The sequence below is a fragment of the Piliocolobus tephrosceles genome, chromosome 12 (assembly GCF_002776525.5).
Source record: "Piliocolobus tephrosceles isolate RC106 chromosome 12, ASM277652v3, whole genome shotgun sequence".
In the NCBI taxonomy this organism is placed as follows: Eukaryota; Metazoa; Chordata; class Mammalia; order Primates; family Cercopithecidae; genus Piliocolobus; species Piliocolobus tephrosceles.
This window is the reverse complement of record NC_045445.1, coordinates 81,454,856-81,469,384: the sequence shown is the minus strand read 5'-3', so window position 1 is coordinate 81,469,384 and position 14,529 is coordinate 81,454,856. Positions and strand designations below refer to the sequence as shown.

The following is a 14,529-nucleotide window of genomic DNA, read 5'->3' as shown; positions in this document are numbered from 1 at the left end:
ACATGATTCAACTTCCATCTCATTAACTCTGCTTTCCACTGCCTAATAATAGTGACTATTGAGCTCTAAGTATGTGCCAGGCATCGTGTTGTGTGGTTTATTTTTTTCATTTAATTCTTACAGTAAGTATCAATCCACTTGATAGATGAAGAAACTGAAGTTTGGAGAAGGTAAATAATATTTCCATGATCAGGCAGCTAGTACATAGGAGAGCCGGGATTCATTCTTTCAACTATTAAATATTAAAGAAATCTTTTTTTTGTTGTTAATAAAACTCTTGTGGTTTCATTGTATCATCTGAACGAATCAATGTCTGGGCGGTGAGGCAGCTGCTTTCTCCTTCCCTTCTTTGGGTTACTAGAGCAACTTCTCCACAGATTTAAAAAAAAAAAAAAAAAAAAAAAAGGACAACCTTTTGCATTACTTAAGTCTTTCCAACGTATGCGCTGGTACAACACAAACTTCTCCCGTCAGAAGCAACTAGTCTAGTGTCCAAACATCATGCACAACACCTTGGTGGCAGCAGCGCACTGAGCCCACTCCCGCCGCAGCCCTGCTCATTTGTGCATGACATTTGGAGCATCTGGAAGAGTGGGAATAGTATTGGGAAGAGGAGGGATGAGGAAACAGTATGAGTGCCTGGCTGAGAGGAGGTCAACCGAAGTTGTGCAGGGCAAGCCTGAACATGTCATTGGTGAAAGCATCGTTGACGTTCTTTAATAGGAACATCTGGTGGAACCCCATGATGAGGTCTTCATCCGCCTTAAGCTGACCCCACAGCCATGCTGATGATGCAGCCATCTGGCGTGGGCTAATGGTCCTGCACTGTGATGCTGTGCTGGATTTTCTGGAACGGAAGGCTAGATAACTTCTCCACAATGGCAGCTTTCCCCTGGAACTGTTGTCCTTCTCATGTAAGGCATGATGCATCAACGTAAATTGCACCTAATTGGGTTCTATCGTTATCAAATAACTGGTAGTAATGTTGAATGAAGCTGGATCCAATCTGCTCCCAAATTGGCTTGTCTCCCATTTTGGAGCATCACCCGGCCTTGCGGAGACCCGAGGGGCTGGCATGATGGCGGCCATGGAGGCGGCCAAGAAACCTTTAAAATGTGATTGGCATCTCTATATAGCCAATATTTCATTAGAAAAGGATAAGTCATCATAATTCAATTTTTATTTATTTATTTAGTTAGTTAGTTATTGCAGGGACAAGGTCTCACTACGTTGCCCAGGCTGATCTCAAACTCCTAGGCTCAAGTGATCCTCCCACCTCAGTCTCCCAAATTGCAGGGATGATAGGCGCAAGCCACCATGCCTGGCCTATAATTAAACTTCTATCCATTTTTAGTATGTTTAGTTTTTTGTGACTTTTTGTGTTTTGACACAGATAGATATTCATAGATATTTTCACTCTACTGCCCCGGCTGGAGTGCAGTGGTGCCATCATAGCTCACTGCAACCTAAAACTCCTGGGCTCAACAAATCCTCCAGCCTCAGCCTTCCAGGTTGCTGGGACTACATTAGTGCACCATCATTTCCAGCTAATTAAATTTTTTTTTTTTTTAGAAACAGGGTCTCATTATATTGTCCAGGCTGGTCTCGAACTTCTGACCTCAAGCAATCCTCTCACCTTGGCCTCCCAGAGTGCTAGGATTACAGGTGTGAGTCACTGTGCCTGGCCTTCTATTCATTTTAACTTGAAAGCATACTTTCTTTCTATTTAATCTTGCTTCCTGTAAGCTTCTTCATTTTTGAACTCAAGCCAGGTACCCACACAGGCTTAGTTCTCCTAGTTCTCCGTTTTTATAATTCATGACTACCACTCTACTGACTGTGTCCATAACCCCCGGGGCCTCCTCTCTGTTTTGCCGCTTGTAACCCAGGCCTTAACTTGTCCTCTAGGGTCTAAGATTCATATCTATATTTTTCCACATTCCCCTTTTTTTGTTCTTTTTCTTTCTTGTTCTTTTCTACAGAGCCGGGGGACTACTCACCTGGCTAAACCAGAATGACACAGATTGCCTCATAAACTGGAATTCTGGCAGCCCGAGAGCACAATATCCCAGGTCACAAATGACAGAGGACTGTACAAGCAATATATTTTTTGTGATTTTTTTTTCTGATGGCTGCTAGAATGAAAAATAAAGAAATATTACATCTCTAAGAGTAACCATTAAATTCTTCAATATTATTTCAGAGTAGAAATCAATTTAATAAGTCCCCAGCACGGTGATAAATAATTTTTCTGCTGTTGTCAACCAATATCAAATATAAAGTACTAGTATAGAAACAGCTATAAGGCTCCTTTCCGGCTGATCAGCTCCTCTCCTCCACTCCATTGCCAGCAATTATGCACCTCAGTATCCAACTATTCCAATGTTCTTTTATCCTGAAACAAATGGTAGCCAGAACTCAATATGTGCCAGATTTATCATCATGGCAATTAATATTCTTAGGGTTTCATAACTGGAGCTCTACACCTCTGATTCACTCTCATTTTTGCTTTACATTTTCTCTTCCATGCTTCTAGCTATGTATCTTATTTATACAGCGATAAAATTATATCAAATATAGCTAGGGTAATTAAGATGGAACCCTCACACTAAAGCAGATCCCAAGTAGTCCTCTGTATATTGTGGATTGCAAATGGTCCTGGAAAAGAACATAAAAAGGTCATTCCAAAAAGTCAATACATGTTTTTAGAGATGAGTTCTCACTCTGTCACCCAGCCTGGAGTGGAGTGGTACAATCATAGCTCACTGCAGCCTTGAATTCCTGGGCTCAAGTCATCCTACTGCCTCAGTCTCCTGAGTAACTGGGACTATAGGCACACACCACTATGCCCGGCATCAATACATTTTTTTAAGCTCCAATTTTCTAATTACAAATAGACAAAAAATTCATCACAATATACTGGACACAGCCCAAGGAAAAATCTGTTTGATACTAAACTGCATTCTTACCAAAATTATGATCTATAGTCAACTTTAATTCTAGTGGTGGCATTAATAACTTATCACACATACCAATTTCACGTTTGTCATAGTCACAGTATTCCAAAGCTGTCAAATTACTTCCCAGCTACCAATATCAGTTCCCAAATTTCACTGAGATCTAAACAAAACAATTTCAAAAAGTTTCCTTAATTTACTGTCTAGGAAAAAAATATATAATATATAGATTTAAAATTTTTATGTATATATTTTATATGTATATATAATATATATAAAAATATATAGTATATAATATATAAATATATATTACATATGCTATATATTATATATAGATATTTTTTTTTTGAGATGGAGTCTCACTCTGTCACCCAGGCTGGAGTGCAGTGGCATTATCACGGCTCACTGCAAGCTCCACCACTCAGGTTCATGCCATTCTCCTGCTTCAGCCTCCCAAATAGCTGTGAGTACAGGCGCTCGCCACCACGCCCGGCTACTTTTTTGTATTTTTAGTAGAGACAGGGTTTCACCATGTTAGCCAGGATGGTCTCGATCTCTTGACCTCATGATCCACCCGCCTCGGCCTCCCAAAGTGCTGGGATTACAGGCATGAGTCACTGCACCCGGCTGGGAAGAATATTTTTAACAATAATGACTCTAGTTATGTTCTGGATTCCAACTAACCACACAGATTCCAATATTATCTTTTTCTTATACAACTAATTACACCCTATGCTTGAGCCAAAACTAGCCACCATTCCCTAAAACCTTCCAGCTTTTGGTCATGCCCATCCATTCAGCCTCTATCACCTCTCCTTACCTGAACTCTGGTCACCTCAAACCATGAACTGTGCTGTTTTTTCCTCCCTGGCCAAGCTCTTCATTTGAGGCTGTTTTCTCTCTCTCTCTCTCTCTCTCTTTTTTAGAGAGACAGTGGTCCTGCTCTATGTTGCCCAGGCTGGCCTTGAACTCCTGGGGCTTCAGTGGTCCTCCCACTTCAGCCTCCCGAGTAGCTGGAATTACAGGTGCACACAATCATGCCCAGCTGAGGCTGTTCATTTTCCTTTGCTCATATCTCCCCATAAGTCAAGATCAGGTTATCATCTTCTTGTATCTTCTTCACTGGATCCCCAAGGTATTATTTTACCATCTTACCTCAATAACCTCTTTCTTCAAAGTTCATAATACTCAATTTTATGACTCTCTCAATGTTAAATGAAAATCTCAAATTCTCCCCCCAGCATTCACTGAGGACTTCAGTACCAACTGTTTTCCTTTTCTCATCCTGAAAGCCTTCATTATCCCCCTTGATGATCTAACACCCAGACCTCATGGATCCTTGACATACCCTGTTCTAATTTCTTAATCTCAATTCCATTTCAATCATCCATTTCTTTTTTTTTTTTTTTTTTTTTTTTCAGGGGAAAGCACAAACTCAGTCTCTCACTACCACACATTATGCAGTCGAGTTTCCTGTATTTGGGGAAATCGCAAGGGCCAGCACACCCAGAATGCAATGGATGGGCCTTACCCTGAGAAAACCACCTTTGTGATCATGGTATCTCCCCTGCCAGGTATCAATTATTTGTTTCTGGAGTAACACTTGGAATGGCTCTACTTCCAAAACCAAACACAGAGGATCCACTCTCAGAACTACTTGTTATTCTACCTCTCCTAAACCTTATACTCCCTGAATTTACCCTTCAACTGACTCAAGGCCTTTAATTCATTAACCCTCTTACCTATTTTCCAAAGCCATCACGTACTTTTGGGTGTTGTTGTTGTTGTTGTTGTTGTTGTTGTTGTTGTTTTTGGGGGGAGGGGACTGGAATTCTTTTATTTTAAAAAAGATTTTTATTTCCACAGGTTTTTGGGGAACAGGTGGTGTTTGGTTACGTGAGTAAGTTCTTTAGTGGTGATTTGTGAGATTTTGGTGCACCCATCACCCGAGCAGTATACCCTGCACCATATTTGTAGTCTTTTATCCCTCACCCCCTTCCCACCCTTTCCCCCTGAGTCCCTAAAATCCATTGCCATCACGTACTTTTGGACTGCACTTCCTTGTCTACTTAGGAAAGAGTCTATGGACAGTGGGACTTCAATAAAAGTAACAAGCACTCTCTATTCTCCTATCCCCTTGATTTTCCACCACACCTATTATGTCAATTCTCACCCACAAATCAACCAAACTATTTATATTCTCCATTCCTGCTTACAAAGTACTGCTGAGTAAAATTATATACTTCTGGTCACCAGCTTCCCTTCCATCCTCCACTCCTAACAGAATGTTCTTTTTTAAAAGTTGGCAAATAAAAAGTATAGATATTTATGGTATACAATATGATATTTTGAAAGATGTACACATTGTGGAATGGCTAAATTGAGCTAATAAGTAACATATGCATTACATCCCATACTTTTTTTTGTAGTAAGAACACTTAAGAATGATCTTTTAAAACATAAATTAGTGGCCGGGTGTGGTGGCTCTCATCTGTAATCCCAGCACTTTGGAAGGCCAAGGCAGGCAGATCACGAGGTCAAGAGATCAAGACCATCCTGGTCAACATGGTGAAACCCCATCTCTACTAAAAATACAAAAATTAGCTGGGTGTGGTGGCATGCACCTGTAATCTCAGCTACTCGGGATGCTGAGGCAGGAGAATCACTTGAACCCGGGAAGCGGAGCTTGCAGTGAGCTGAGATTGTGCTACCGCACTCCAGCCTGGTGACAGAGTGAGACTCCGTCTCAAAAAAACAAAAACAAAAACAAAAAAACATAAATTAGGCAGGACTTCTGGAATGGCAGAGGAACTCAGCAAATCCTCTCTTCCTTAAAACAATGATAAAACTGGAAAAATTGTCAAAAACAATAATTTCAGGACTCTGGAAATAGACAAAAATTAAACAAATCAAGAAGCATTTAAGAAAACCTGTGGAACCTTTGGCTAAGAACAGTGGGAGACTACGGGGCTGCCTCCATCTCCCCTGCTCCCACTAGGTCCCTTGGAGCTGATTTTACAAGAAAAGTCAAGGCAAGCCATAAAAAATAACAATTTAGATGCTGGAGGGGAATTACTTCATAAAGAATGAGCACCAAAAAAATCCTATACCCAGGGGTGTTTAAAACAATAGCTAACTCAATTTCATACAAACATGGGAAGCCAATATCACAGTTACCTGAAGTTACAATATTGGTTGGAGCAAGCAACAGCATAGCAGATCTGCCAGAAGTTTACAGAGAGATCCAGAAAACAGGACAGTAATAGTGGGGCTTGATAAGCACCTTCAAGGCCCTCATTGTCTAGGAGGCTGTGTGCATGTGCAAGGCTGCACTGAAGTTCAAGGTATCAGAGAGGGGCCTAGTTATTTACATTTCCTTGGCTGAATGTGAGCCCTTGCACAGGCACAGGACATGAGAAGGCCTATCAGGAAGTAAAAGTCACGGAAGACTTGTAAACTCTCCAAATTTTGAATGTGTTTCCCAAATCACACACAACTTCGTCAGCAAAGGGCAGAAGACATACTGGCCCAAGGTGTTTAAGGACAACCTCCAGCAAATTATTGACTGACCACTAAGTTACCCTGACCCAGATATGATACCTAGAAAGTCAGGCTTAGAAATGAAAAAAAATTATTATTTTATTTTATTTTATTTTTTGAGACAGAGTCTTGCTCTGTTGGCCAGGCTGGAGTGCAATGGCACAATCTCAGCTCACTGCAACCTCTATCTCCTGGGCTCAAGCAATTCTTCTGCCTCAGCATCCCGAGTAGCTGGGATTACAGGCATGTGCCACGAAGTCCGGCTAATTTTTGTATTTTTAGTAGAGACGGGGGTTTCACCATGTTGGCCAGGCTGGTCTCCAACTCCTGACCTCAAGTAATCCGCCCACCTCGGCCTCCCAAAGTGCTGGGATTACAGGCATGAACCACCGTACCCGGTCAATTTTTTGTATTTTAACTGAGCAAAAGTCTGGGTACGGTGGCTCATGCTTGTAATTCCAGCACTTTGGAAGGCTGAGGCAGGAAAATCGCATGAGGCGAGAAGTTCAAGACCAGCCTGGGCAACATAGGGAGACCCTGTCTCTACAAAAAAAAAAAATTAAAAATTAGCTGGACATGTGCCTGTGGTCCCAGCTACTTGGGAGGCTGAGGTGGGAGGATCACTTGAGCCCAGGAGATTGAGGCTGCAGTGACCTATGATCACACCACTGCACTCCAGCCTGGGCAACAGAATGAGACCCTGTCTCTGAAGGACAGGAGGGGAGGAGGGGACAAGAGGAAAGGAGAGGACGACAAGAGAGGAGAAAGAAAATACAACAGAGGGGTGGAGGGGGATGGGGCAAAAAAAAAAAAAAGATAAAAAAAGGAAAGCTACAATCATTAGGGAGTGGGGATCAGAACGCTAAGCTTAACATTCTAAGGAACTGCAAGACTGTTTTCCAAAGTAGCTACACTCATTAGGATGTCTATCATAAAAATGATGGACAATAAGTAAGTGTTGGCAAGGGTGTGGAGAAAACTGAAACCCTCATACTCTACTGGTGGAAACGTAAAATGGTACAACCAATGTAAAAAGCCTGTGCTTTGGAAAACAATGTGCCAGTGCCTCAAAAGGCTAAACATTAGAGTTACTCTATGACCCAAAAAGCAGAAACAACCCAAAATGTCCATCAACTGATGAATGGATAAGTGTTATATATCCATACAGTGGAATATTATTCACCCATAAAAAGGAGTGAAGTACTGATACATGCTATAACATGAATGCCTTGAAAACATTATGCTAAGTGAAAGAAATCAGACACAAAAGACCACATGTTATATGATTCCATTTATGTAAGAAATCCAGAGTGTGCAAATTCATAGAGGCAGTAAGTAGATTAATGGCTGCCAGGGGCTGAGGGCAGGGGGAAATGGAAAGTGCACACTAATGGATATAGGGTTTATTTTTGGTGTGAGGGAAATGTTCTGGAATTAGATAGTGGTGATAGTTGTACCACCTTGTGAATATATTAAAAACCACTGTGTTATGCATTCTAAAAGGATGAATTTTATGGCATGTATATTTCAAATTTTAAAAACACCTAGTGCTAAGTGAAAGCAAAAGGCTATATAGCATATGATTTCATTTACATAAAATATCTAGAAAAGGCAAATCTACAGACAGCATATTAGTGGTTACCTGGGGCTACAGACATGAAGCAGGATTGACTGCAAAAGTATATAGGAGATCTTTTAGTTTGATGGAAATGTTTTAAAACTGGATTGTGGACATAGTTGCACAACTATAAATTTACTAAAAAGTTTTGAATTGTATATTTAAAATAGGTGAATTTTATGCTATGTAAATTAAACTTTAATAAAGCTGTTTTTTAAAAAAAGAAAATATAAATCAACTAGGACTCCTTGGAGAAATAGCAAGTCTGAGGCAGGAAATATATAAGCCCTGTGCCAGGAATCAAGCAAGCTATGGAACACTAATGAGTCATGTCAGGAACATACAGGAGGCAACACATTGGCAAAAGATGGTAAAAATTGAGCATTAACAAGAATAGTGAATGCAGTCAATTAAAACCCATTGAATATATTTTTTAATTTTTAATTTTTATGGATACATAAATAGATGTACATAAAAATTATTTAAAATTTTTAATTTTTATGGATACATAGATGTACATATTATGGTGATAGACATTTTTTAAAGAGTGGTTAATAATGACAGGGAAAGAACAAACATATACAACTCATTGGATGTCATTGAAAGTAAGTAGAGCACCAACTCTTTACTCTGAAAATTGGTAATTAAGGAAAGAATTAATCATGTATTCTGCCTTCCCTGTAGGAGTAACACAGTAGTCCTAGTTGATGAGGGAAAGCTTACTTTCAGAAGAATTCCAACTAATTAATGTAGAAAACAAAATTAGGGAATCACTATTTTGAAACTACTAGTAAAATGATTAATTCCACCAATGGTCATCAACAGATTAAACTATTAGATGAAAAGTTGATGGGAAACGTAATGAAGGAGTTAGGCAGGGCATGGTTGCTCATGCCTATAATCCCAATACTTTGGGAGTCTGAGGTGGGAGGATCACTTGAGCCCAAGAGTTTAAGACCAGCCTGGGCAACATATAGAGATCCTGTCTCCACAGAAAAATAAATAAATAAATAAATAAAATTTAAAAATTAGCCAGGGCTGGGCGCAGTGACTCACACCTATAATCCCAGCACTTTGGGAAGCCGAGGTGGGCAGATCACTTGAGGCTAAAAGATTGAGACCAGCCTGGCCAACATGGTGAAACCTCGTCTCTCCTAAAAGTAAAAAATAAAAAATAAAAAAAAATAGCCAGGCATGGTGGCACACACCTGTAATCCCAGCTACTCAGGTGGCTAAGGCAGGAGACTCACTTGAACTTGGGAGGCAGAGGTTGGCACTGCACTCCAGCCGGGGTGACAGAGGGAGACTCTGTCTCAAAATAATAATAATAATAATTATCATCATCGTCATCATCATCATCAGCCAGGCAGGGTGGTGCATGCTTGTAGTCCTAGCTATTCAAGAGGCTAAGTCGGGAGGATCACTTGAGCCAAGAGTTCAAGACTACAGTGAGCTATGATCATGCTACTGCACTTCAGCCTGGTGACAGAGCAAGACCACATCTCTAAAACTAATAATAATAAGTTAAATAAAATAATGAAGGAATCAAGATGTTACTCATTTATTAAAAATGGAATGGATGTGTGCCTCCAGATGTGATTCAAAGTAAAATACACAGTTACCCCTGTTAAATATTATTGACCAAATGAAGAAAGTTGAACCTGAATATCATCAAGCTTCTAAAGCTAACTTCCATTATAGAAAAATATGGGATATAGAGGAATAAAGTAAATGACAGCATAAAAAAGAAAACAAACAAATCTAAAATGTGGGATATTCTACAGGATCACTGATTCACTTTCTGCAATAAGTCAATGGCTTGACAAACAAAATGCGAGGCATAGACTGCTCTCAATTAAGAGAGAATGGCTGGGCGTGGTGGCTCATGCCTGTAATAGCAGCACTTGGGGAGGCTGAGGCAGGAGGATCTCTTGAAGCCAGGAGTTCAAGACCAGTCCTGGCAACATAGCGAGACCTTCCCATTTCTACAAAAAATAAAATAAAATAAAATAAAATTAAATTAAATTAAAAAACAATTAGCTAGGCATCATGAAGTGTACCTGTAGTTCCAGCTACTTGGGAGGCTGGGGCAGGAGGATCCCTTGAGCCCAGGAGTTCAAGGTATCAGTGAGCTATGATCATGCTATTGCACTCCAGCCTGGATGACAGAGAGAGACCTTGTCTAAAAGAGAGAGAGAAAGAGAAAGAAACTTAAGGCCGGGCATGGTAGCTCATGCCTATAATACCAACACTTTGGGAGACCAAGACAAAAGAATCGTTAGAGCCCAGGAATCCAAGGCCAGCCTGGGCAACAGAGGGAGGCCTTGGCCCCAAAAAAAAAAAAAAAAAAAAAAAAAAGTAATTAACCAGGAGCAGTGGCATGTGCCTGTAGTCCTAGCTACTTGGGAGGCTGGGTCAGGATAATCACTTGAGACTGGGAGTTCAAGGCTGCAGTGAGCTATGATTATGCCACTGCACTCCAGCCTGGGCAACAGAGCAAGACCCTATCTCAAAGGGAAAAAATAAATAAATGGAAATAGCTTAAATCTGTAGTGAAATTAAACATAAGAACCAATGCGGTCCGGCGCGGTGGCTCACGCCTATAATCCCAGCACTTTGGGAGGCCGAGGTAGGCGGATTACGAGGTCAGGAGATCGAGACCATCCTGGCTAACACAGTGAAACCCCATCTCTACTAAAGAATACAAAATATTAGCTGGGCGTAGTGCCAAGCGCCTATAGTCCCAGCTACTTGGGAGGCGGAGACAGGAGAATGGCGTGAATCCCAGGAGGTAGAGGTTGCAGTGAGCCAAGATTGCGCCACTGCACTCCAGCCTGGGTGACAGAGCGAGACTCTGTCTCAAAAAAAAAAAAAAAAAGAAAAAGAAAAAAAGAACCAATGCCAGCCGGGTGAGGTGGCTCATGCCTATAATCTCAACACTTTGGGAGGCCGAGGCAGGCAGATCACCTGAAGTCAGGAGTTCAAGACCATCCTGGCTAACATGGTGAAACCCCATCTCTACTAAAAATACAAAAAATTAGCCAGGCGTGGTGGTAGGTGCCTGTAGTCCCAGCTACTCGGGAGGCTGAGGCAGGAGAATGGCATGAACCTGGGAGGCAGAGCTTGCAGTGAGCCGAGATCATGCCACTGCATTCTACCCTGGGCAACAGAGCGAGACTCAGCCTCAAAAAAAAAAAACAAAAATTAGCCAGGCGTGGTGGTGAGTGCCTGTAATCCTAGCTACTTGGGAGGCTAAAGCAGGGGAATTGCTTGAATTCGGGAGGCAGAGGTTGCAGTGAGCTGAGATTGTGCCATTGCACTCCAGCCTGGGCAACAGAGTGAGACTCTGTCTCTGTCTAAAAAAAAAAACAAACCAGAACCAATGCCATCAAACTCTAAAAGTCCTTGAAAGTACTCAGCAGATCCCTTCACATCACCATAAGTATACATCTACTTCTTCTTCTTCTAATTTAAGATTGCTTTTCTCTCAAGTACTGGTACTCAAGTTAAACTTTAAAAACTGTTTTCTTTTGTTTCATAACTAATGTTACAAAAATATTTTCTATTTGTTATTGCTATGTATAATATTTTATTGACCCTGTGGATTAAGCAAGCTTTTTTCTGCTATTCTGGAAACATAACCACCACTTATAAATGGTTTCTCTGACGAAATTGTCCAGAGCTTCAAATCGCTAATTTAAATACTTAAACTTTAAAAAATACACAAAAAAATTATGCACAAAGAAAAATTCACAAAAGAATTAAACATTTATTCTACTCATCATGTACAAATGGTTATTTTAGGATACCAACAAGACCTAGTTGGTAAGGGAAAATTATTTACAGAAGAATTTCAGTTAATAGTCATAAAAGAAGCTGGGCAAGATGGCTCACACCTGTAATACCAGGACTTTGGGAGGCTGAGGAAGGAGGGTCGCTTGAGCCCAGGAGTTCGAAGTTACAATGAGCCATGATTGTGCCACTGCACTCCAGCTTGGGTGACGGAGCAAGACCCTGACTCAAAAAAAAAAAAAAAAAAAAAAAAAAAAAAAAAGAAAAAAGATAGTGTAGAAGAAATGAAAGAACTAGAAAAATCGCCATTTGGAATCCCCTTATGAAACTAATAATTCAGATAATGATCATCAGTGGATGCTGAGACAATGAAGATGCCTTTCCAACAATGAGGGTAGATGAGAAAGACAATAAGGAATTTTAATATAGAAAGATTAAGCTGTCCACAATCTGTACTCACTGCTCAGTCATAGCATCACTAAAAGTGGACCAACCAGACATTGGGGTAGCATGTGTGAGGGCTTGGATTCAAGAGAAAGACAGCATGGCATATACCGATAATTGAATATGGAATTTAGAATTGCTGAGGTACAGAGTGTGAGATTAGGAGTGGTGATAAATGAAGCTGATGCAGGAGCCAGATGCAGGGCCTTGTAACACTTAAAGAATTTTGAATTTTCTCTTAAGGGGACTGGGAAGTCACTGAAGGGTTTTTGTTTTAGAATATATTCTCTGGCCATAGTGTGGGACATGATTTGAGGGTAAAATAAGAGTAGGGGCAGGTAGATGAATTAGGAGACAGTTGCAATAGTTCAAGTCTGAGATGATGGTGACGTGGACCAGGGTAGTGGCATTAGGAAAAAGGTGAAGTATATGGATTCAATGAATATTAAGCAAATAAACCTGAAAGGATTTGGTGGTAAAGTAGAGAGAGGATGGTGTGAAGGTTTTAGACTTGGGAAACTGGGTTGATAGTTGTGCCATTCACTGACATAAGAAACACAAGAGGAGGAACGGACTTAGGCCGAGAGGGTGAGGAAGGAAGTAGCTCAGTATGGGAAATAGTGAATTTGTGATGACTATGGAGCATGAAAATAGGCAGATGGCTACCCGGGGCCTGAAGCTCAGAAAAGAGGTCTGGATTGAACATACATTTGTATGAAGTCAGTGTATAATAAGCAGCTGAAGCCATGAGAATGGATAAGATGGGCCTAGTTAAAAACAGCAAAGCGGGCGGGCACAGTGGCTCACGCCTGTAATCCCAGCACTTTGGGAGGCCGAGGCAGAAAGATCACTTGAGGTCAGAAGTTTGAGACTAGACTGGCCAATGTGGTGAAACTCCATCTCTACTAAAAATACAAAAATTAGCCAGGTATGATGGCACGCGCCTGTAATCCCAGCTACTCAGGAGGCTGAGACACAAGAATCACGCCACTGTACTCCAGCCTGGGTGACAGAGCGAGACCCTGTCTCAAAAAAAAAAAAAAAAAAAAAAAGCAAAGCATAACATGATAACATGTGGCCCTGTAGCCCCATATCTTTTACCTCAAGTAACTTCACAACAATGGCAGAAAAGAAACCAGATCACAGTGAATTGAAGAGTGGGAGGTGAGGAAAAATAAGGTGAATGAAGGGGAAGAAAGAGAGATGACAGGAACTGAAAGAGGATATGAATTTATATAGCATTCATTTATGCTGTCCAATTAATCCTTTGCTATATACTGTCTTATATCATAATAAGAATATATGGTATCATCCCCTTCAAAAAATGCCTCGCATGCATGTCTAGTCTTCCCAGTAAAATGAAAGCTCCTCATGGAGCTTTTAAAAAATGTCTTTAGGCTAGGCACAGCGGGTCACACCTTCAGTCCCAGCACTTTAGGAGGCCGAGGCAGGCGGATTGCTTGAGTCCAGGAGTTTGAGAGCAGCCTGAGCAACATGGTGAAATCCCATCTCTACAAAAAATACCAAAAAATCAGCCAGGTGTGGTGGTGCTCGCCTGTGGTACCAGCTATTCAGGAGGCTGAGGTGGAAGGATCACTTGAGCCTGGGAAGCGGAAGTTGCAGTGAGCCAAGATTGTGCCACAGCACTCCAGCCTGGGTGACAGAGTGAGACCCTGTCTCAAGAAAAAAAGAAAAAAAATTCTTTGTATCCTGTATTCCCCACTGTACATACAGAAGTCAGAGAGCTGTTTGAGATCAGGAGGCTTACTTGCTGACTATACAAGAACAACCTCCTAAGTAGGCAATATCTTTGCACAAGGTAGTTACTCCAGTGAGGCAGGCACACAAATTCAGCAGGCCAGTTTATATATTAAAAGGTTGATTTATGAGCACATTTTTTAAACAAAGGGTAAAAATATTAAAAAAAAAACAGAAAACAAACAAAAATAAATACAACAAAGGGAGTTTATATCCACAAAGGATATGTTAACATCAGATTATATAAGCCTGATAAACTGTCTTTCTCTACTCAAGATATTTTTATAAAAAGCCTGACTAACCAGAATTGGGGACAAGAAGATTGGTGAGAAGAAACTTACTCTTAGCTGTAATGTTTAAATATTTTTATAAGGAGAATGTACTCACATGTTACCTATGTAATTAAACAACAACCAAAAA

The 14,529-nt window shown here is 40.7% G+C and overlaps 1 non-coding gene and 1 pseudogene across 1 annotated transcript; both read right to left on the bottom strand.

Annotated features, from left to right (window-relative positions):
* Window positions 1–472: 472 nt before the first annotated feature.
* Window positions 473–1,646, bottom strand: LOC111536133 (annotated as a pseudogene).
* A 2,729-nt stretch (window positions 1,647–4,375) lies between these two features.
* LOC111536134 lies at window positions 4,376–4,539 on the bottom strand. Its single transcript, XR_002729656.1, has one exon. It is a non-coding gene; the product is annotated as a U1 spliceosomal RNA (small nuclear RNA).
* Window positions 4,540–14,529: the final 9,990 nt, after the last annotated feature.